Here is a 25,067-nt window from a genome sequence, read left to right as displayed (position 1 = left end):
TTCTGAAAGAGAATAACTCCTATAATGCAATTACAGTACAGCATTGTGATCAGTAGAGAGGTAAGTTTCTGCACCCATACTATAAAGAAAATACTTATCCTGTTTCTTGAAATTAAAGAGCCTTCAATGGGAGCAAGAGAATGCCTGAGTACTCTTGTGCCTTCTTATAATTCATTGATTTTTTTTTAACTCTGCAGATATTTTGGACACACATTTTGTTGCATTAACTTTTGATCACTTGACTGGAAGATACTGTCAAAAGCAAAGCCAACCTCCTTGCCAACCAGAATCCCCTAAGATTAGTGCTATTTGAGGAAAAACAATCATTATAATATAATGATGTCTCAGAGCACTGAGGAATCCACACAGTAGATAGGCTGCTGAAGGGAGATCATAACTTATCATATAGTGTTAATGAAGAAGGTACTGCAAAGGTTCTGAAGATTAATTTGGGTCAATTAATAAGATACGAAAACAATGATTAGCAATAATTATTCCATAGCAATTTAGCAATCAAAATTAAAAGGTCACTGTCATCTTAAATCATGTGTTGTAAAAATGCTTTGTTTTACCTAGTTACTAATAATACTATAGGATATTAAACAGAAAAATTTAAAAGTACAATTTCCTTCTTGCTACTTTATGCTCTCTATTATTTATGTATTTTTATTTTTCTCTGCCTGGATGGTAAAACTTAGTGATGTCCATTTCACTGTGGGGGTCTCAGTTCTGCAAACACTGTAGGGAAACTTTTTAAACAGTTTTGGTTGGAATTAAAAAAAACCAACAAACCCACAGAGAAATATTTGTTATTCTTAGGTTTTACAACAAACTTGTTTTTCCAAAATCTAAATCTGAGGCCAAATCCGAGTTGTCCTTTAAAGCAATAATGACTTCTGGGGAGTTTGCTAACTGTTAATGAATGGCTGGAGGAGTTGTCAGCCCTCAGACAAATGGGCTTGAAAAGACTTGATTTGTCCTTCATTATCTTCCCACCCATGGGGTTATGGGTCTAGAATTTTAGGTCCTACATCCAACCTCATAGATGTTTTAATAGGTTAATCGATAGTCTAACAAGTCGATAGATTGCTAATATTCATGGCTTATATCCATCCATAACAAATACTATTAATGTATTTCAGCATCTATTAATAACTTATTAACCCTTTATAAACCATTTATAAATGTACCCTTAATAAAAAAAAAAGTGACCATTTAATTTTTCCTTCAAGGTTAATATTAAAGACAAGTCCAAGGTCAAGATGGGCACAGGCAGGCTTTAGAGTAGCTTATATTTTGGCAAGTCAGCTGAAGAACCACGTGGAACTAAAATTAGTAAAGTGAATGCAGTGAAGAAAGTTCACACGGTGTAATGTCCTGTGGGCAGTATTAATGTTGATTTACCCAATCTGTTAATGGTGTGGTCCATCTAGACCTTTGGAACATTCCTTAGCTCCTTATTTAATGTAGGAAGACTCATTTCTGAAATTAGCATATAAATTGGCCAGAGTCAGCAGCCCTTTTAAACAGTATTTTACCCTTGCGTCATGGCACGATAACTATTGCTGTTTAAAAAACAACAACAAACCCTATAACAATCAAAATATAACGAGGGGGTAATCAACTTTCACAGTCACTTACCCTTTAAATGATTATTGAAATGAGAACATAAAATCAGTGAAGTTCATTAACTTTCAGAGTTGGGATCTTAAGGAGTTTGGGTAAATTTAATGTATTTAGTAACGAGAAATGCATTATGATACGCTAACAACTGGCAGGGCTGTATTAGGATTCAAAGGTTTGTGTATGCATAATTATAAGTGGAGGTTTTTCTCTTTCACACCTTCAATTTCTCTTTCTCTATTCTGTGATGTTGCACACAGTTCAGACCATATCACTTTCCCTGTCCATTACATTCCTTCAGGGATCCAATCGGAATGAGGCTTTTACGGGAGTTGGGCCTGATTGTAGGAGGTGCTGAGTATCAAATCCTTGAGGAAAGAAGGAGCCAGGCACCTTTCAGAAACAGGTCCTTAGTCCCAGCCATTAATTTTTGTCAGCCTGAAATTCAGTACTTGATTGTTCCAAATTTATTTGCCCAGAGTAGCATCCAATGCCCTGTTCTCAGGATATCTTGTTAAAGGAAAACTAATTTAACAGATTCAGCTCATGCATTTGTTAAATAATTAGGAATTTGCCTCTGCATGTGTGTACAGGGAGAGAAAATAAATAATGGGATGGTGTGGTAAAAAGGTTTTCTTGGCATGAGTCTGAGATGATCCCATTATGTGTGATGAAGCCACAGTAAGTTATATGGGCCAATAAAATCTTTATGCCGAGCCCCCGTGTTCTGTACATGTCACATATGCTACAGAAATACTGTATTAGGAATACTGCTGGAGAGTGTTATAAATTTGCATGGGACTGTTTTCCATCTCCCTTTGAAAGGCAGGTGCTTCAGTAGCAATAAGTCCTACTGTCCAAAATCATGATTGTAAGGTTGGATACCTTTCAAGGCTTAGATGCTGTGTGACCTACTGAAAGATTGGGAATATCTCCTTCCAGTGCTATAAAGCTCCAATTTCTAGCCGTGATGGGTTACAAGATATTGGACCTTAAACATGTCATGGTCCGTTTCCCTGTCCTGTACTTCAGACCAGTGTAATTTTGGGGGTTGAAGCGGAAAGGAAGTCCTTCTTTAGTAGTTTGCTTGAAAACAAGTCTCTTTGTGACATTAGAATAAGTCTCTGGGAGGAGCAATTTCAACCCTGTACAATTGACTTTAATATTCCTTTTAACTTGGACAGTCAGTGTCCCCAGGCAAATTCTGATAGTTGTCATTTTTGTACTTCTATCACCTGGCATCCGAAGATCTCAAAGTACTTTTTCAAACCTTCATTAAAGACTCCCAACCCAGATGGGGAAACTGAGGAATAGGCACTTGTTCAAGGTCAATGTGAAGGGACCCTATTTGAGATATCTTTGTATAGCTTCTGGCACAATGGGGCCTGGATCCATGATTGGATCATGACAAGAGGGCAGTGCTGCTGGGACTCAGAAATCCTGGCTCTCTCTCGTATAATCTGCAATGGGCCAGGTGGGTATGCTAGTCCTTCCAATTTGAGCAAACAATAGCAGTTCTTTTGTGATTCTGAACTTGTGCTGGTAACTGAACTGCATTCATTTCACAGGCTTTAAAGATTATCTGATCCAAAGATAATTTTTGACACTTTGAGACTAGTCACCGGATGAATCAGTGGATGTTGTTTATGCAAGTGAAAGACTGATTATATTGCTTTTGGACAGGCACAGTTTCAGATAGCTGCTATGCAAGTTTCCCAGAACACCTCAGCCCAGACCTACCATATTTCTACTATTGCAGTTCTTGGTCTTTGTTTAGAACACAGTGCTATCTCTGCCAGATTTGCAATGATAGTTATGATTTGGACCAAGTACCTTTTAGGGACCAGATTGAGATTTTTGCGTATTGCATTCATGGCCGAAGTCTAATTTGAGCCTATGACATGAAAAGCTAATGCATTTACCGAGGGCGTGCATAGTGTGAAGAGGGTGAAGTGTGGTTATGTATTCATAGTCTGCATCCCCTTATAATAACTGGAGTTTAAACCTGCTCCCAGAGGAGAAAGGCCTTTCAATTTTCTTATCTACCTATTTTGGTGATGTTTTGTGCCATATGGTAAGTGAAGTATGTTTGATTTTATTTTTTCTTTTGAAACTTTTCTTGCTTGAATGGCATCTTAAATGTTTAGGTTTTTTGTCCCTTATTCCTCAGTTTAATTGGAATTATGGTGCCCATCAAAAAGCATTACTGCATGGTGACCTGGAAATAATCATTTCCTTTCATCTGTACCAAACATTTGTAAGTAGTTAAAATGTCACAAACCAGAAAGGCCTGAGTCACAAAGAAATGGCTTTATGTGAGCACAGTAAAATGTGAGATTTCATTAGGCAAAAAAAAGGCTATGGATTTTATTCCTGGTCCACAAAGCAAACGTCCAACACATGTATAATGTATAGCAGGATGTGGGTCCCTTTAAGGATTGTATACAGATCTGTGAAGAAAAGCATTTGTGGGTCTGAGGGAATAACCTCTTTCAGCAACAAATGGAGCATCTGCTCTGGGCCTCTGGAAGGATTTGTGTTGAGATCTTACTCTCCAAGTGCACACATTCCTCTGAGGCAGACAGGTGTTAAAGTGAAATGGTGCCCAGAGGATGAAGGCTCCTGATATGCTATCAGCAGCCTAACCACATGACGGATGCAAAAGCTGCCAGCACAACTGCTGAGGAGTTTGCCAGGAGTTTAGATGCCAAATGCTGGGAGAAGATCTTTGCCAGCTTGGCACCTCTAGGACATGTGACTGCTGCCTGGGAAGGAGTTGTCTTTATAATATGCTAGGGAGAATGGAACAGGATGTCTTGATATTGCAAATATAAAATAGTAAGCATTTTACAAGTATATGTGTTTGGCACCTGTGCTGGATTTACAGAGGCAGTGCCATGGCATTACATTCCTGGTAGTGGAATTAGTTGGCACCTTCACATTACACTCCTGGTAGTGGATAAGGGGTCTGAGTCAAGTCCACTGAGTGGAGACTTCCACTGAGTGCAGTGCTGGGGGTTTGGATCAGACCCTTAGCTGTGGTTATGGAATTGCACTCCTGGCAGTGGATTTAGAAGGTGCCATAACTTTTTGACCATGGTGCATTTCTTGGCAGTGGCACAGTGATGCACTGTGCAGCATTATGACTGAAGCAGACAACATAGGGCTAGTGGCCATCCCCATAGACAACCAATCATCCCATATTCCTGTTCTGTTGACTTTCTTCCCACTTTCTCTCCTTCCTTCCTCTTATTCAGTGGTGGTTGTTATATGTGAACATTGATCAACAGCTCCAGTGAAAACAAATGAAGAGGCAAGGCACAAAGAGAGAAGGGAACAGATTGCCAGATTTTAACTAATTTTTGTAATTGATCACAAGTTCTTCATCTCATGCTGAATTCTAAGAATTGCAGTAAATTAAGGGCTGCTGGCAAAATGATACACATGCAGGCACAGGAGTGGCAATCAGAGGAGGATATTTGTATTTCGTTTTGGAATGACCTTTTAAAAATCCATTTTGCAAGCAAGGAACTCAGTGTGACCATTACTGAAAAGATCTGCCTATATGTTCCTTTACTGGTTGTATCCCTGGGTTATGGTCCCAATCTGGCAAAGCACTTAAGCATTGTAAGCCTGTGAGTAATTGCGCAATGGTGATATTCACATGTATAAAGTTAAGCACGTGCTTACATGCTTTGCTGGTTAGGATCTAAATGGCTAGTTTCATTTCCACTTGTGCTCACTGTTCAGCTGAGGGGATCACAGAGCACAGCCAGTCCACCAAAATCATTTTGTTCCTGATCTGCCTATGGAATTGGGGTTGGCTGGAAGTACCCCCAATACCCTTCTCCATTCCTCTTGAATTTTGAAGGACAGTTCCAGTTCTCATGGATCCAAGCCACGCCCAGCAAGGCATCATGATATATCAAAATGGAATGATGGACATTATTAATAAGGTGGTGAGAGGCTTAGATTTTAGGTGGGGAGGGGGGTACAGCAGCCTTGATGGTGATTCCTGAAAGCCTAACATACTCCTTGAGATTCCACATTCCACTGATGTTAGGGCTCTCTTATGCAACCTGTGTTCATGTCATATGAGTAGTTTTATTGACTCGTAGAAGAATAATTATGTAAGTGCATACCAATATGAGCAATGCCTGCCCAGTTGAGCCTTTACAGTGCAATTATTAGAGCTCTTTGATGTTGGACCTAGAGGATCTACCAAATTGTGAGTATGATCCCATGGTCATAGTGTAACAGATCAAATCTGACACTAAGTAACTTCAGTGGTCTGACAACAGCATACCATGCAAAAGGAGAATACAGAGGGATGGGAAAAATTCCATCAGTAACAAACAACTATATTCATAGATAAAGTCCAAGTGAATGAGCCCTGCAAGATATTCTAGCATGTGCTGTTCAGAGTCCACACAGATATTTTCGAAACTACCATCCGCATCGGAAAGCTGCTGGTCAAATGACTCTGATTCTCTCCAGTAGTTTCCTGGTATGCCTGGGGTGGGGTTCCAAAAAAGGAGTGACTGGCTGTTGTTTTCTTCGTAAAAGCCTGTTTGTCTGATTAGGATCAGAATGCATCCCTGGGCTTGGATACTTTTATTTATTTATTTTTTTAAAAAAGTCATCTCTTTACTAGCCAGAGCACAAAAGGTATAGGTGGGAAAAAATGCTTCTCTGAAAAAACTCTCATCTTGCACATTTAACTACTTTAAAAATGGCTTATGAAACAGACCAAAGAAATACACTTGTGGACTGAGATAATCTGGCCCCAAAGGCCATTTAAAGGGAGGGGGGAAAGGTAAATGTCAGAAAATGTAAGTTTAGAAATAAAGAAAGATAGTTTAAATATATCTAGAGGAAGAGAGAGAGATGGAAAGTAACACACGTGACAGATAGTCGTCATGATATTTAATGCATTACTGAAAGATGCTCAGATACCATTCTGATAGTATAAGAGTTGTTTAAACATGAAAATTAATCCAGAATAAGGTAGTGTGTGAATTTGAAAGATTAACTATTCCTGATTAGCTACATGTATGGATGTTTTCATTCCAGAATAAGAATGAATTATTCAGAATATCATCATTCAGAGGTGATTACACTAAATTGGAATAAGGCACTCTTATTCCAGAATAAGAGCGTCCACACATGAAATTAATCAAGAATATTTATTCCAGAATAAATCCCTGTGTAGACAAGATCCTGAACAGAATAGATCATCTGCAACCTTCACTATAACCTTGCTACGTTCATACTATGTAATGAATTTGTAGATGGGTCAGCAAATTGCTCCCCTATACGCTAAGCTTTTGGAGCTAACTTCCCTGGCTCTTTGAATACTGCAATTCATCATCGCTACCACAGGATCATAATTGCAGGGGAGTAGAGAGAGAGGCAATATACATTCACATCACTTTGAAACCAAATTAAACCTTTGACTACCCACTTCTATACCAGCTCCACACAAGCATTTCTACTGGCTCAGTTAAAGCCAACCTAGAGGCCATGGAAAAGGTCTTACAAAAGACTAGCCAGGAAGCCAGTCGCAGACCCAGATCCTGCTGCTACAAAATACAGTCTGCCTCTTGGCACCTAGGTCTTGCAGCTGCCAGGCACTCTCCTTATGTGGTCACTGGTATTGGCTCTGGGGCTGGAGCAGATAGAGGAGGAGGGCTAAGGGGAACACATTCATCATTGCCAACAGCGAGTGCAGGCAGTGCCAAGTCACTATGTAACTAGGCACTTTGTGCCAATTTGCTCGGTAATTGGATTGCTATTTGAAAAATTGAAGTGGTGTCTAGAAAATTCTAACCTTTGCATTAATGTATGAAGTTTGCAGTTGAGTAGGCTGAGCATGCAGAATGTAGGTGACCAATCAGGCTGTTTGCACAGGAGTTTGGAACAGTGACTTTCGGAAGTAATTTGATTCCTTTCAAGAAGATTACACTGGTTTCAGAACCGGCTCCCCTGCGCTGGAGAAGGAAGAGACAAAGAACAAGACACAGTACGATGAAAAGCTGAAATGCCATAGGCAAAATGTAACCCACTGCTCACTCAAGGAAATTAATGCAAAGTTGCCATCTGAGAGTGAACTTTTGAATTGAAAATAAATATTAGAGGAAAAAGCTAGATATTTTTGTTGTCGTATTTTCTCCCAAAAAAGAATAACATAATGGCATAATATCAATATTCTGCACTGTCAAACTGTTTTTCCATATCAGTACAGTGCATATGGCACTCAAATGCATTGGACTCTGCTAGTATTTATTGAATAAATTACATATGCTAATACTAAATAGGAATATTGCATTATGTTGGACTATCCAAGTCCACAAAGCCCTTCCTGTCCAAAAATATGCCTAGGCCATGAATCCAATACTGCTCCCTTTGAAGTCCGATTCAAACCACCTTTTGACTGCAGCAGCAGCAGGGTTGAGCCCAGTAATGTAGTTACCTAAATCGTCCATCATGCTTGTCATTATTCTTTGCAGTTGAACTAGCCCGTATACATATACACAAGATGGCTTTTTAATCCCCAAGGATAACTTTTGTAGTTTAAAATACAATCCATTTGTTGGTAGACATAAAAGTGTTATCTGCCATCTTCCTAAATTAGAAGAAACCCTCTATGGCTTTCTTTGTACCTACACTGAGAACTACGTATTTAAAAAACCAAAACAAAACGCTACTATGGGCTTGTACTGAAGAAGAATTTTTTGGAACCTCTGTGAAATGTCTGATTATTTCTCATGCACTCAGTCCTGCTAGAATGAGGTTAACACATGTCAAAGCAAAGGTTAAGGAAACTTTGGATGAAATTTCTGCCCCTAGATGGAGTATTCTGCACACTGGTATTTTTGACATTTTGGGAGAATGGAGCTGTGTGTTAGAAGCCTTGAAATGTCTCTTGTTCTGAATTCCCCTTACTGTTTACCAAGCACTGTCTGTTGGGGCTGGAATAACTGGCTCCCTCAAACCTTTGAGAAGAGGAAATCCAGAATAGGGCTTGTATGAATAATACATTTGGGGACTGTGAACTAAAGGGCACTGCAATCTTAGTGACTCTTATTATTTGGAATGTAATATTGTTAAATACTGTATGCAAAAAATATAGACGCCTATAATGTAGTACATGTATTGGTGATTGCCATGAAAAAGCTGACATTTACTACATGCATATATTTAATGCTGCTGTGGTATTTATGGTATTCTCAGTGCACTGTGAATATTGTGGCAACATTAACTATTTGCAAAACATTTTAATAGCGACCACTGTAATATAGTGGGTGGCTCAGCAGTGTCTGTTGCTTTTTGTCTTCAGAGTGATCAGAATAAAATGTCAGTTTTCAAGAATCTAGCTGTAAATGTCCCATGTAGGAGGCAGAAAGACGGTTTTGCCATCTAACAGTTTCTGTGCTTCACAACCTCTAGCATTTTCACCTCTCTTGACAATAGAAGCCCTATGGCAGAGATAGGTGCCTATACTGCACTCACAAATTAAGTGGACAAGAGCTCCAGGAAGCAGAGTTGCATAGGCAACATGGGTGCTTTTGAAAATCTGGTCTTCGTCTGTTGTGCTTTGATGGATGAATAATACAGAATTCAGCTCTGAACTTTCTCAAAGCCCAGGATGTTCACATTATAACAGGAGGGACCAGCTGCAAAGCTTTTATCAGGAGTAGGAGCCAAATGCCCCTTCCTGAAGCTAAGGTTTTGGTTTGGGCCCATCTTTTATATGATGTAAACACCAGCAGGGTTTAGGGTAGGAAAGAGACCAAACCATTGTGTCTTGGGAGCAGTTGCACAAGCTTTTTTCTTAGGATGGAAGAAAGAAAAGAAGGCGGGGGGGGGAGGGGAAGAGCACTAAACCATCTGACTAGAGTCCTGGAAAATACTTTCCAACTTTCAAAGAAAGAAAAGGGGGGTCTTAATTCAGATTTGCCGGAATCGTCTAATTAGTCCCTTTAGGGCCGTGCACCTTATAGTCTGTGCCACCGGATTCGTCCTATAAATGAGACGATGGGCTAATTTATCTTGGCAGCGGTAAAAGGCCTTGTGGTTCCCCTCCTTACAAATACCGGCCTGATTTTAGGAAAACACTATGACCGAGTCTGTTCCCTTCCCCCGCCCCCCCTTTTCTGAGCACGGCCTGTGCTTCTTGCCCTACTTCCTTGCCACCAACCCAACCCGCCCCGTCTCGCACACAGTGACATACCTCACACATTTGCCACTGCTAACAACAACCTGTCAACTCTTTCTTTGCACCGTGCTAGGCGCCCTTTGTTTTTGCAGCCCGGCAAGCCTTGCAGCTGTTGTCCGGGGCCTGCTCCGACAGCCTGTGATCAGTCAGCTGCAAAATCCTCCCTGAACAACTCTGTATTCACCGCTCTAATCGGGCCCGCGGACTGTTTCCTCCTCTCTCGCAGTAAATCTTTATCACTTGCGCTCTGCTCGTCAGTTAGTGGCGCCAGCTCTTTGGGCTGCTCTATGCCTTTCCCATACTCTGCTGCACTGTGTGCTCTGAATGCTAACTCCAGCCTTGTTTAGACTCACGGCTGTCTCAGTGCCGCACTCCACATCTCGGGAAGGTCCAAATTCCTGCTCTCTCCCTCCCCATCCTTACAGCTGCATGTATAGCAAATTTATCTCTCTCCCAACTTAAGGGCTCCCTCTGCCTATTTCATATTTTACCCATATAAGTTAATTACTTGATTATCTTTCCATTTCTCCCAGGCACTCTGTCATGCGTCTATTGCATAGCTGTCTTTGATAAAAGGATGAGGATGAGCCATCTAGTTCAGGGTGACAGCAAAGCAACCCCTGGGGGGAACTGGCACAAAACTGAATTTGAGTGCATGCTCAAAGTGATTAACCTACCTCTCAACAGTTACTCATGCAGGGAAGGACATTTCCCTCCATCTCCCCATAACTTGTTGCCATCCCACTCCTTTAAACAATCTATATAAAAAATGTTGAATCATGAAACAGATTCTTTAGATAAAGGATCAAATTCTGCTCTCTCAGGGCCGCCACTGAAGGCTGTGGGAGTTGGTGGTGCCCAGTTACTTATTGATTGGGATTTGTGTAAAATTGGAGTGGTTCTATTGAAGACATTGGAGTCACGCAGCATTCGCAACAGTGTAACTCAGAGCACAGTTTGGCCTGTTTCTGTTTACACTACAGAATGAAAACCTCTTCGGCCCACTTTACCTTTACCGCTCATTGTGAGTCTTTGTCCCCTCATGTATTTAGGCTGTTTCAGGATTCTGGAAATGGGACCCTTTCTGGTGAAGGAGGATGATTAATACAATTAAACAGCAAGTTTCTTACCATGGACTGAACTAGCTTTGGGCTAGAGCTCACGTGGGATTAATTTTAGAAACAAGCGAATGTGAAACGTAGATGAATGTCTTCAGTTCATAAATAAATTGCAAGAGGACTGGACTGAGCACTGGATTGAGAGCCAGGAACTACTGAGTTATAATCCTGGCTCTGATGTGGACTCCCTCTTTGGCCTTGGAAAGTTCACTTAACCTCTTTTCCTCAGGCCTGCGTTCCCCCCACCCCTCAACTTAGGGATGATAATACCTCAGATATTTGTATAGTGCTTTGGTGAGAAAATGCTAATTATTATTAAGGAGTGTTTGTTTGTAATTGGTCATTGTTAGAGACAGTTGTGACATAGGCACAGGTTATGGGGGAAGGATGGTCTTGTGGTTAAGACACTGGACTGGGAATCAGCGAATCTGGGTTTAATTCACATGTCTGCTACAGACTTCCTGTTTCATCTTTGGTAAGTCATTTAAACCCCTGTGCTTCAGTTCTCCATTTGTAAAGTGGGGACTGCGTGTGCCTATCACCCAGGAGTGTTGTGAGGATAAATTCATTAATATATGAGAGAAGTGAAGATACTGTGGTGATGGGGGTCATATAAGAGCTGAGAGAGAGATTCATGGTAAACATAATGACTGTATCAGTCAATTTGACACACAGAGTAAAAATATAGTCAAATGTAGCGCACAGAGTTGCTCTGCAGTAGTGCCAGTGCTCATTAATTTAGCTCATAAAGCAATGCTGGCAGCTTAGGAATATACCTACATATATTCCCTGTGTAATTCCATTTGGATGCAGTCATCTCCTTCACTTCCTATCCTTAACTGTCATGTGTAGTATTGGAGTGCCTTGTTAAACAGCTGTTGGATGCTACCCCAGATGGGATGCATTCAGGGGTGGCTCCAGGCCCCAGCACGCCAAGCGCGTGCTTGGGGTGGCATGCTGTGGGGACGCTCTTCTGGTCGCCGGGAGGGCAGCAGGCAGGTTGCCTTTGGCGGCATGCCTGCAGAGGGTCCGCTGGTCCCGCGGCTTTGGTGGCAAGCCTGCGGGATGTCCACCGGAGCCGCCATGCTTGGGGTGGCAAAATGTCTAGAGCCGCCCCTGGATGCATTCCGCTAGTGTGTCATAGGATCTATATATACATTTTGGGCTTGATTTAAGAAGCTACATCACACCCTCCTGATTTTTGCCATAGAGGCATCTAACTGTGGACTTCTGTGGAGTTGTGCCTGCATACAAGATTTGAATTTGGACCTTTATTTTCTGTAGGCCAACCATAGGGGAGGCAGTGGTATATATATGAGCCAGGACAATATATGTTTCCCACAAACTGGCTGATTATGTCATTTTTTGGAGAAAAGTTTACTGCAGAGGCTGCCATGGTGATCATGAGAGTTGTTCCAGTCTGGAATTCCAGCAACATAAGAAAAAGGGGTAGGATAATATCTCAATAAGTTCCCAAGCATACATCTTAGAAGTAACTCTTTCACTTCAGCTGATCTACCATCATTTGATTTCCTTTAGTAGATGCCCTCCTTCCCTCAAAATCTGTTTTAGCTACAGAGGAGCGCAGGTTGGGCAGCTTTGAAGAGGCTGTGTTCTGCTGGTGAGACTCTCCCAGAGCTGTCTATGAAGTCCCACCAGCCACCCTGGGAATGATGGGGTCGGTAGACGTGGAAGGCACTGTTGGCTGTTTCCCCTTGTCCTTGGCAGCAGTGGATGTGAAAGCAGATTCTGGCCCATTGCTTTCAATTAAGGGGTATGTTGTACCCAGATATTTTGGAAAATATGTATGCTAAAAACAGTATGCTTAAAAAAAGTCCTCCAACTTTCTCGCTACAAAAATCAACTGCTCTTAACGACCTCAGCAAAAAACTGGATGTCTTATGAAGACTCTCTATTTGTATTATATAATGGTTGTTTATAGGAAACTTATGGGAAAAAAGAGTTTACCTGTAGCTCAAGATAGTGTAAGTGACTGTCCTACCTTTTACATTTGTGGGTGAGTAGATGAGAGAGTCATTTCTGACTACTTTTTTGCTAAAGTATGCATAAGGACAGCTAGTGCCCATAGTGCTCAAAGGAGGGCAGGATGCTTCTCAGGAGTTCAGGTCGGGCGGCTCCAGGCCCCAGCACACCAAGCGCGTGCTTGGGGCGGCAAGCCACAGGGGGGCGCTCTGCCAGTGCCCTGAGGGCGGCAGGCAGGCTGCCCTCGGCAGTTTGCCTGCGGAGGGTCCGCTGGTCCCGTGGGACCAGCAGACCGTCCGCAGGCAAGCCGTGGAAGGCAGCCTGCCTGCCGTGCTTGGGGCGGCAAAATTCCTAGAGCTGCCCCTGTTTCAGGTGTTGACAAAAACAAACAAAAATCCAAATTTTATACCAGTTAATAAAAATCACTTCCCCCCCTTAGTTGCTCAGTAAGCTTGCAGTATCTTGGTACTGGGAACTCAGTCCTACTGGTTCTGCAGACTTCTATAGTGTTTTCCAGTACGGATTAGGTCTGCATTAGTAATGGCTAAAAAAAAGCAGGGCCCCTCCCCTAAAAAAAAATCTTCGCTTTAAAACAAACCAAATCACAACACACTATTCTGGCCTCCCTAATGCATCAGAAAGAAACAAAATAGGACCGAACGCAATTTATTCTTCCTTTTGTAGGTTACAAGTAACCACAAGATCATTCTCTTCCTTTTCTGTGTCTACTCTAGTCATTGATGTTGAATGGAGTGAATATTGGAGGTTAGACTCTGACAGAGTAGGTGGCATAGGTGTAAGAGGTGGGTGCTGCATACATATGTATGATGAGTATGGGACAGTGTTAGGGAGTGTTATGGCTCATTTTGTCAATGTTGCATAATGTTTGAGTGCAACTCCTTAGCAACACAGAGCACATCAGACTTGTCTTCCACTTGCTACGCTGGATTCCCAGAGAATGTTGAGTCAAGTCCAAGGTCTCAGTCTTTATCTTCATGGTGATCCAATTGTCAGAGTGCTGCTGGAAGGCACTCAGGTGCTATAGTGAGGAGGATGGTTAAGAACTTGAGTAGAATAGGCTGGTGAATGTAGTCGGTGTGGGTAGACATGTGGGGAAGACAATGTTGTTTTATGTATTTTACCTTTGCATTTCTATTTTATCCAAAGGCTAACCTTAAAATAATTCTTCCTAGTTTTCAACCATCTGTTTTTTTTAAAACAACGTTCTATTAAGTTCTTTTCCTCCTTCGTTATTGATAATGTATTTACAATCGTAATTCCACCTTAATGGAGTCTTTAGACTAGGAATTTCCATGTCATATTTGCCTCAAACTTTACAGAAAAATTCCACCCTGGCATAAGTTCACACCTATACAAAATGAGGTGGCATGTTGCCAGAATTAGGCTTAAAATGGAAAGTTAATTTGAATATAGGGAGACTCTAGTTTCTCCATAATTATTACATATTAACTTATAATCAGACCCAGAAAGAACTTTTACAAGTCGATTGATTTTGTTTTGCTCATGAAACTGCATTCATCTTGCTTTTTTTCTGACTATCCAAGGGGGAACACTTGATGTTAGCTCTCCTAGTTTAGTTTAGCGAGGCACTTTATTTGCAAATTTCCTGTTCATCTTTAACAAAAACATGTAAAAGATTAATAAAGAATGAAGAGAAAAAATTATAAATGGATCCATGTGACTGCCTCTTCTCCAGACATGAATCTTTTTTTCTCACTGAAGAAGTTGAGAGGGAATGCAGGCCATGCAGTGCTTGTTAAAACTGATGCAATATCTTTCCCCCTCAGGGTATTTCTTTAATCAATGTTTCTTTATACCATTAGGTCATCTCCTCTTTTTTTTTCCTGAAGAATCCTCGTTTTGTATATTTCTTGAGCATCCTGACATTTATTCTCAGAATTATGGCCTGATCACTTCCTTTCCTTTCCTCTCAACATTCCTGCTGTTTTATCTATTTCAAATGCCTCAACACAAAGATAACTCCATCCTATTCCGCACCACCACCACAGCAGTCCTCCCCCCTCATTGAAATATAAAAGGTCCCATGGTCTTACAGATTTTCTTTATGCTTATTTTGGCCTATTTGCAACCCAAATACATCATCATGCTATAAGACGCCTCTCTAAGGCTCTTGGATCAATTAAAGGTAGCCCTATTCATTGCCAGTACAAATCTTTGCCTATTAACTCTTTCAAAGGGCATTTGTCACAGCAGAAAGCTGTGAATGCCGTCTGGGTTCATTGATTAAAAAATGGTATTGTTTTTAGGCCACTGAGTATCTTAATTAGTTGTAATCAGAGGGTAGCTTGTGTCTGTAAAGTGATACAGTTACCTTTCACCTACTTGTATTTTGTGTTTTCTTTTTTAAAAAGCCAAAAACAATTGAAAAGTAATTCAAGTATATTCTTTTTTTCAGAGACCTAACAGAAGAGCCTTGCTGGTCAAAGTATGATTTATGACACCATTTCATAAGTTGTTTCAGTGATGTTTCTAATATTTTAATGAAAGGGTCTCACAAAATTCTCCCCCCTTAGCCTCTGGGTAGGGGAGGCACATACTTACAGAGAAGAGAGGTTAGAGACCAAAGACTCTCTTCATTTGTTCTCCCATTTATACAAACATTTTCTCATAGGGAGGCAAAAGTACTTGGCAAAGAATCTTAGATCAAGGTGCAGTTTGCTGGAAACATTTAAACTTTGTTCCTGAGGAATATACTGGTATATTGATTGGACAGCATTTAATGTGTTGGTTTTTAGAACAGAGAGGAAGGGGAGCGCTGGGAGTGAGTTCTAGGACAAAACCCGGATGCTCTGAACATGCCAAAGGTAAGAAAAGGTATGAAAAAGTTGATCATAAGAAATAAGCCATCTTGGGCAGTGTCCACAGAATGAATGAGTCCAGAAGAGGCAGGGAAATCACCCCAGTGCTCCTTTCAGTTTCGTGATTGAATGTTATCAAGGGGAGCTTTCTTCAGCACATGGTTTTCAGGTCCTATTGAACAGACATAGAAATGCCTGCAGTATTGCTTTCAGTTTAAGTTCCAGTGCATTTTAGATAGTAAACTTTGTATGTGCTCTCTCAGGGCTATGGAGGGACACTTTATGAAACACATCAAAATAAATAAGTAAAATGAGCTGGAGTTATAGTATCTTTGTGAATACAGAGGAATTTTCTGTAGTCAAATCAGCTTTTGTCTTTCACTGTGCACAGATAGATTCTGGTTAATGTGGCCTTCTGAATACTTATATAGCCTCCATTACTGTAGTATCAGAGCATCTCGCAAATACTGATCATTTGCTGTTTAACACCTTGTTAGGTAGGATGGTATTATGATCTCCATTTTACAGATGGGGAACTGAGTCTCAGAGAGATTAAGGTCACAGAGAGATTAAGGGACTGGTCATGTGCTAAAATTTAAGCACACGTGCAAGAGTTTCCATGATTATGGCACAAGTGACTTGTCCAAGGTTACACTGGAAAACTGTGTCAGAGTTGAGAATGGAACAGAGATAATTTGAGTCCTAATCCAGTGGTTCAACCACAAATTTGTTCTCATTCAATTTATGTGTGGAGATGCATGGAAACATCACATTTTCTCCTCTTCTTCACTATATGTGGGAAATATGGGGTGGTGAGATATAAGACTTATTTTAAGGTTGATTGTTTAACTGGGTGAGATATATTCTGCTATTTGGGCTTGGTTTGGATGGGCAAGTCGTTGCAGTTAGTTTTTTTCTTTTAGGTTTGTCAATTTTTGTCGAAGTGCCTTAAAATAAATATACAAAGCTCCACAGTAGTTGGATTCACTAATAACTGTCTAATGTGTATGTGTACATGTTTGTTTATGTACATACACATATAATCGTTGTGTGTTTGTGTGTGTGTGTGTGTGTATGTAGCTCTCTATAGTAGTTTTAAAAGACAAATATGATTTATGAAGTGTTACCCATTTGTTTCTTTCTCTGAACTATTCCAGTGGAAGATCTCTGACTAAGATGAGAAAACGTAATAGACATTATTAAGAATTCTGATAAAGTAGGCTGAATAAATTTGTTTTCTTTGTAAGCCTTAATCCTGTGTTGTATTGGCTTCTCGGACATGGCTAATTTATTTGGAATTCCATTCTGTTCCTGACAGCATTCCTGATTAGCAGTTTGATCACCCGGAGCAAAGTTACATACCAGCTTTCAACTCTTGTAATCCAGCAGTGTAATTTTTTCAAATGGTTTCTTTCTTTCTTTCTTTTTCTTTCTTGTGCAGAGAGACGTTAAAAATAATCAGGATTGTCTGTTAGGAGAATGAAAAATCTATTCAAAGAAAACCATATCGTATGTTGAATTTTCCTTACCAAAACGTTTTTGTTCTATTGGGTGTTGTCTTCCTTTGTAATAAGGAAATGAATTAAATTCATCTTGATTTGGGTGTCTGGGGTACAGTGAAGTGAACTGTAGATTATAATGCAGTATTAATAAAGATATAATGAATCATAATAACCATTCAATTCTTTCTCCAGTAGTGGGTTGTCTGAAACAGATGATAAGATTTTTGGTAAATCCCAGTGTAAATCAACATGCCACGAAAGCCATTATGTACAATCAGAGGAAAGGGAGATGGATGTATAGAACAAAAATTAGAAATATAGTCAAGCTTCAAAATTTCAGAACTGTTCATTAGTCTGATTGTCTGAATCTGTAAATCTTCTTCAGCCTCTCATAGAGAAATGGGACTGGTTCAAAATTTGGGTCTAAAACATGGAGCACCCCAAAGTTCATGGATGTTCAGATCTGTATATAAATATTTTTGTTCACCAATCTGTTAAAAAAATAGCAATATGAAATATTCCAATAAGGATTGAGGGTGAGATTTTCAGAAATACCTAAGGGACCTAGGCACGAAAGTTCCCTTGAAATGAGACTTGTGTCCCTAAGTCACTTAGCTGCTTTTGGGGATCCCACCTCCAGTCCAAATTAGTTTGTGATTCACTGAGTTATGGTAAATTTGATAATAATTTATTTATCATTTATGTGGGTATTATGTCCTATTGACATCAGTGGGGTTATGCATATACTTAACATTGCTTGAAGTGATTAATAAGCACTTTGCTGAACTGGGCCACATTTTTGATCCTCTACCTTTAAAATTTCAGAGACCCTTACAAAATTTCCAAGTAAACTTTATGGAAGAAATCTTTTAATTACACCTTGAAACCAATGACATTTTATTTTGAAATAGGGAAACAAAATTGAGAGCTGTTCCATTGCAATGTGGAAAATTTCAGAGTCTTTCCCCCATTCTAACAGAATATAGCCAACTTGCTCAGTGATGACATTTTACCGTGTGTGTGTGTGTGTGTGTGTGTTTGTGTGTGTGTGTGAAATTGGATCCCATTTTCCCCAAACATTCTGGTTTACTGTGAACATTTTGGCAAAGCAAAATTCAGTATTTTTGCTCACAACGTGTTTTATGACCTTTCCTTACCACATGCAAACTTTATAACAGCAATTTTTGCAGCATTCTAGAAACACTGTGGAATCTGCAGTTGTTCCATGCTTATCTCCTCCTGGTAGACGTAACTTCAGACTTATGCTGTCAAAGTTTTCTAAGGTGGGACAAAGACAAAGTGATAAATTGGAAATTGAAATTTAATGGTGAACCAGAGTTAGATTTTGACCAGATATCATTTTGGAAAAAAAAAAAGCATTCTTTAGGATTAGACTAGATGCAATGTAGCATGTAGTAGCCCATTCCTTACATGTTCTAATCTCCCAAGGGCGTGCAACAAAATGAATTCACTAGGGAAAAAGTGTTGTCTAGTGATGAAAGCACAGGACTGGGAAATGACAGACTTAGGGCCTCATCCAAAGCCACTTTATTTGGATGAGGCCCAAAAGGACTGCAGAGTCTATACAGTCCAATAACCTTAAAAGGTCTCCTATCCACTTTAATGGGCTTTGTATCAGACCCTTAAAGCCTGAGTCTTACACTTACATTGGTGTAAATCCTGAGTAACTATTAACACCAATAGAATTACACAAGAGTAAAACTGGTGTAAGTGAGAAAAAAATGCATACTTGGTTTATAATTAAATTACTGTGTAAACGTGGGCAAGTTACTTAACTTCTCTGACCCTTAAGAAAAATGGACATAACGTCCCATGAGGTAGGAGTTATTATAATGCTTAATAAATTGCTTGTACAGTACTGTATGATCATGACAGTAGAGCTGCTATATGGGTCCTACTCTATTAGTATTTACCTGAGGCTTGTTTTCCTCAAGTTGCCTAAATATTTTTGTATTTTCATCTCATTCATCACTAGAGCTTCTTTGTATAGACTCTGCAGTCCTTTTCATTTATTAATGTTATTAAATATCATTGCACATGCCTGATATGTTCTGATTCTGGCTTAGAAGTCCAATTGGTTGCTTATGGATTGCATTTCAGCCACACTTAAGCCTGGTCTACACTACGCGTTTAAACCGGTTTTAGGAGCGTAAAACCGATTTAACGCCACACACGTCCACACTAAGAGGCCCTTTATATCGGTATAAAGGGCTCTTTAAACCGGTTTCTGTACTCCTCCCTAACGAGAGGAGTAGCGCTAATATCGATATTACCATATCGGATTGGGGTTAGTGTGGCCGCAGATCGACGGTATTGGCCTCCGGGCGGTATCCCACAGTGCACCACTGACCGCTCTGGACAGCAATCTGAACTCGGATGCAGTGGCCAGGTAGACAGGAAAAGCCCCGCGAACTTTTGAATATTTCCTGTTTGCCCATCAGCACGGGTGGTGATGCAGTTAAAAATCAAAATAAAGAAAGAGCTCCCGCATGGACGATGCGGACGTGATCGCTGTAAGGGCAGGCAAATCTGTTCTATCAGCGCTCCATTACAGAAGACGAAATTCAAAATCATTTTTTAAATATCTCCAGACAGATGCCATAGCAGGGACTCAGCGCACTGCTGCGTGACAAGCGTAACGGAAAGCCAAAGAATCAAATGGACGCTCATGGACTGGAGGACTCAAGCTATCCCACAGTTCCTGCAGTCTCTGAAAAGCATTTGCATTCTTGGCTGAGCTCCAAATGCTTCTAGGGTCAAAAACAGTGTCCGCGGTGGGTCAGGGCATAGCTAGGCAATTTACGCACCCCCCCACCCACCCCCAGAAGTGAAAGGGAAAACAATCCTCTCTTGACTCTTTTACATGTCACCCTATCTTTACTGAATGCTGCAGATAGATGCGATGGTGCAGCACTCAACACCAACATCCTTGCTCCCCCCACGCTATGGATGGCTGATGGTACAAAATGACTGGTACCCGTCCTCATCATCAGCCTATTGGCACATGGGGCAGTGCAAAAGGACTGGTAACCATGCCGACTAGCATCTGTTAGGTCGATCAAGGGCGCCTGGTCCTAATTTTTCCTGGTAGATGGTACAGTATGGCGGATAACCATCGTCATCATAGCAACAGGGGGCTGAGCTCCATCAGCCCCCACCCTTCATGTGTAAAGAAAAGAGTCAATTGCCCCTGAACTAGCAGAGGGATGCTGGGCTCCTCTCCTATACACTCCTTATTGTCCTGTTTGGACTATCATAGCAGCTGGAGGTTGCCTTCCACTCATATCTCACTAACAAGTCACTGTGTCTTTCCTGCATTCTTTATTACTTCATCACACAAGTGGGGGGACAATGCTACGGTAGCCCAGGAAGGCTGAGGGAAGAACGGAATCAACAGGTGGGGTTGTTGCAGGAGCACCCCCTGTGAATAGAATACAGCTCATAATTTCTGCAGGATCTGACACAGAGCAGCTGTGCTCTCTGGTTCTCTAATACAGTGGTTCTCTAGTACACTTGCCCATATTCTAGGCAGGACTGATTCTATCTTTAGATACCAAAAAGGAGGGATTGACTCAGGGAGTCATTCCCAATTTTGGCTTTTGCGCCCCTGGCTAAGAGCAGCCAGGGGCACTTATGACAGCAGCAAATGGAACAGTGCAAAAGGACTGGTAGCCACGATCATCTTATTACCAATTTATGGTATGGTAGATGGTACAATATGGCTGATAACCATCTCTGCTATCATGCAAAAGCAAAAGCATGCTGCTGTGTAGCGCTGCTGAATCGCCTCTGTGAGTGGCATCTAGTACACATACGGTGACAGTCACAAAAGGCGAAACAGGCTCCATGATTGCCATGCTATGGCATCTTCCAGGGCAATCCAGGGAAAAAAGGCATGAAATGCTTGTCTGCCGTTGCTTTCCCAGCGGAAGGAGTGACTGACGACATTTACCCAGAACCACCCGCGACAATGATTTTTGCCACATCAGGCACTGGGATCTCAACCCGGAAATTCAAAGGGGCGGGGGAGGCTGCGGGAACTATGGGATAGCTACGGAATAGCTACCCACAGTGCAATGCTCCAGAAATCGACGCTAGCCTCGGACCGTGGACGCACACCACCAATTTAATGTGTTTAGAGTGGCCGCGCACACTCGATTTTATACAATCTGTTTTGTTAAACCGGTTTATGTAAATTCGGAATAATCCCGTAGTGTAGACGTACCCTTAGAAAAAAGCAAATTCTACAACAAACTCCAAGGAATAATAGACAGCATAATACCATGTAGCAACAGGCAGATGTGAAAATACAATCCAAGTTTCGAAGGTATCCCCAAATCCTTGTGAAACTGCCAATTGCTTCAGAAAATCTCTTTTTAAGGTAGATTTCTCAGTTTAGTCCCTTCAGTTCCTCCTAGTCCCTTCTCCCTATTTTGTTTGCTATTGTTCTTCCTACACTGTCCGTGTCTGTTGTTCTTTCTTGTATCTTTGACTTACCTTAAGACAGGGACCTTGTTTTTAAATTCACCAGTAACATTCCAAGAATACTGGTGGCACTGTCAAAATAATAAATAGTATACTAATGTAAGGACTGTAACCGTTTCCCCACTCTTCCCTCTAATCATCTGATTTAGACATGGGAAAAATTAATGCACCTAATTTGGCTCCTGACGATGTTGATATATTGTTCCTTACCATGTATTTTCTAGGAGATTCATTACAGTGGAAAAGCAATAGGAAAGGTGTTGTGACCCTGTGCAACACTGAAAGAACTTGGTATGTACATATAATCACAAGATTTTTGAACTAGTTGACTTTGCATGTCAGATTTTGTCCTCTAAAGATAAATACCTTGAGCTAGTCTTTAATGTTGCTTTTCTAAAAGGTCACATTGTTTTCAATCTGACGTAGAGGACTTTGTGCAAGAGACTTTAGGTAAGTAAACTGAAATGAGATGCCTTTACCTTTCCACTGTGATAACTGCAGCAGACATGCCACGCTAAGTAGTAAGTGTTGGTCCTGTGGCTTTTTCTTACAATGAAATGTGTTAGCCATGCTGGATCATGCAGGTTTCCCTTTGCAGTATCACCATTCTCGAATGTGTGATATATCAAGTAAGTCAAATATCCTATTTTCTAATCATAATTCATTTCATGTCTCTGCATATTTCATAGAAATGACTACAGCAGCCACCAGCTGTTATATCAGTTATTACCCGATGTAATACCCGCTTATTGCTTATGTAACCTCACTGAGTATTTTAAATAGTTCTATCATTTTTGCAGTGTGGTGATACTCTGCTTAGGAAGTAGTAGTGTAGTTGGATTCAGAAAAGTAATACAGGAAATATGCATTTTTACCATTGCATTTTGAAAGTCACTCATGATGCATAATTTATAGGTTTGGAACTTTATTGCTTTCACAGGTACCATCAATTATCAAGACACTCAGTTACTGAATGATAGTTTTAAGCTAAATGCTGTCTGAAATAGTCAATGCTGAATTTATCTTGGTAAATAGTTTGGAGTTAGAAGATTTGCACTAAATATCTGTGGCAAGAAAATGGTGGTGATGTCAGTCATGTGAAGATGGACAAATAAATATTACAAAAAAAAAGCCCGTAAATAGATGGGTACTATTTAATCTCAAGAATGATTTAACAAATCGGCCACGGCCAGAGAGAATGACTGAATACATTTTCATGTATGATACAGAGCAGACTATTTGAAAAGGCAAGTTATTGAAAATGATGCCAGCACTAGGAAAAAATTGTCCTATCAGAGATACATGGAAAATTTCAAATAAAATAATACCTAGCACTTATCTAGTGCTTTTCATCAGTACATCTGAAAGCACTTTACAAAGGAAGAGGAATCATCATCCATGTTAAACTGTATTTTATGCAGTTTGCTCACATAAAGTTTTCATTTGGAATATGGAATTATCTTGCTTATGCCATACCATTAATCTTTTTGTTGTGTAACCATACTCTGGGGGCCTATATGTCTATAAGGAAAGACTTTTTTTTTTCCTCTTCAGCAATTAAAACGTAGAATTTCTTTGTGTGAATAAACATAGAATGAAGGAAAGGTGCCAACAGCTCTGGCATACAGACTCTTCTGTTTATGCGCAGAACAGGTATACAGCAATAGTGCACACTTACCCAGCACTATGCTTCAGCCTCTCCTGCTCCAGGCAGAAGTAGTTGTGCAGTCTCTCTGTCTGTTTTGTCGTTGACATCTCTGCTGAGGAGACAGCAAGGCATAGATTAGAACCAATTGTGTTTGTGTGCATGTTGAGGGGACACCTGTTCACTAGGGGCTGGAATGAGATCAACAATTCATTTTGCATAATTCTTAAATGTTCATCAAAAGAGAGTGATTCTTGGTCATTGGCAACTTGAGATGGGTCTGATGACCTAGAAATGGAAAATGCAGTCCCATGAGCTATCCAGGCTCGAACTCAGTGAATAAAATCCTGCAGTTCATTCTCAAGAAATCTGTCTGAGTAAGGACTTCAGGATTAGCTCACAGTTAATGAAAAGTAATTGACACAAAGGATTCACTTATGTGGATTGCTGGGAAGTGCATCCAAAGGAAGCAGAGGTGCAGATTTACACCTTTCTAAAGGAGGGTAAGTATCATTAGCCTCATTTTGCAGGTAGAGTGAGTGAGGCCCAGGCAAGCATTACTTGAATGAGGCAGTGGCACAGCTGGGGTTAGACCCAAGGTCTTCTGACACCGAGGGCTGTATTGCAGCAGATACAGTTACTAACAACTATTTTTCAGCTATTTTTTAGCCATCACTCTACAATGATATATTGTAAATAAATAAAATATCACCTGTATGGAAGTGAGTTATGCAGCACTAGCCAAAATATTTTTGTTCTCTGCAGGTCCTTGCATTTTTTAAAGAAAAATCTACTTTGTGTCATATGAACTACCTGCAAGAACAAGCCCCTTTAAAGTCAGTTCCCTTTGAAGTTTGTATATATAAGAAGATACGCCTTATTCTATGCATCTCTACAAATATTCCTCCTTAATCTTGATTATTCTTTTTCATCCTTTGGTTGAGAATTTCCATGCATAGGAATTTCGATTGGTTCACATTCCTATATAAATGCACACAAGAGTAATTCATCAGGGTTTCTTTGTTTTAAGCGATCTGATCAGTTCCTATACCTTCTCACTCCCTTTAAAAATCCCCCAGGGTAGGTAAGGGAACATTTTTCTTATCCCCCGCTACCAAGAATGAACTCCTGGACCCTCTTAGAGCACTAATATCACTGAGCCTGAAGCTTTGCTCTTGCTGTACAGTAGGTATAAGAGTGACTGGACTGAGATTTCTGTCTGCAAAATGATTGCATGTCTACATGTGTGTACAGTTATGCCATGTCTGTGGTTACCTGCTGCTGTTCACTGTCCTTGTGGAAACATAATGTGCTGGATCTCACAAGGTTCTCTCGGTCAGAACAATTTTGAACCACATTTGGACTGGTAATTTTGGGGTGCAACAACGTTTAATGCATGGCGTACTGGGCTGAGAGTTGGCAGTTGTGCATGCTGTTCTTGACCTGCCATCAGGAGCGGCGCCAGGGTTTCTGGCGCCCTAGGCAGAATTTGGGGGGAGGGCGGCATTTTGTGCACACCCCATGGGGCACGCGGGAGCTTCCAGTTCTGCTCCCGTCACGCCGCCGAAGAAGGACTCTCCGCTGAAATGCCACAGGCGACAGCGGCAGTCATTGCTGAAACGTCGGCGGTAG

This window comes from Mauremys mutica, chromosome 4 (assembly GCF_020497125.1).
Source record: "Mauremys mutica isolate MM-2020 ecotype Southern chromosome 4, ASM2049712v1, whole genome shotgun sequence".
NCBI lineage: Eukaryota > Metazoa > Chordata > Testudines > Geoemydidae > Mauremys > Mauremys mutica.
The sequence above is the reverse complement of the archived record's forward strand: the minus strand, read 5'-3'. Positions refer to the sequence as shown.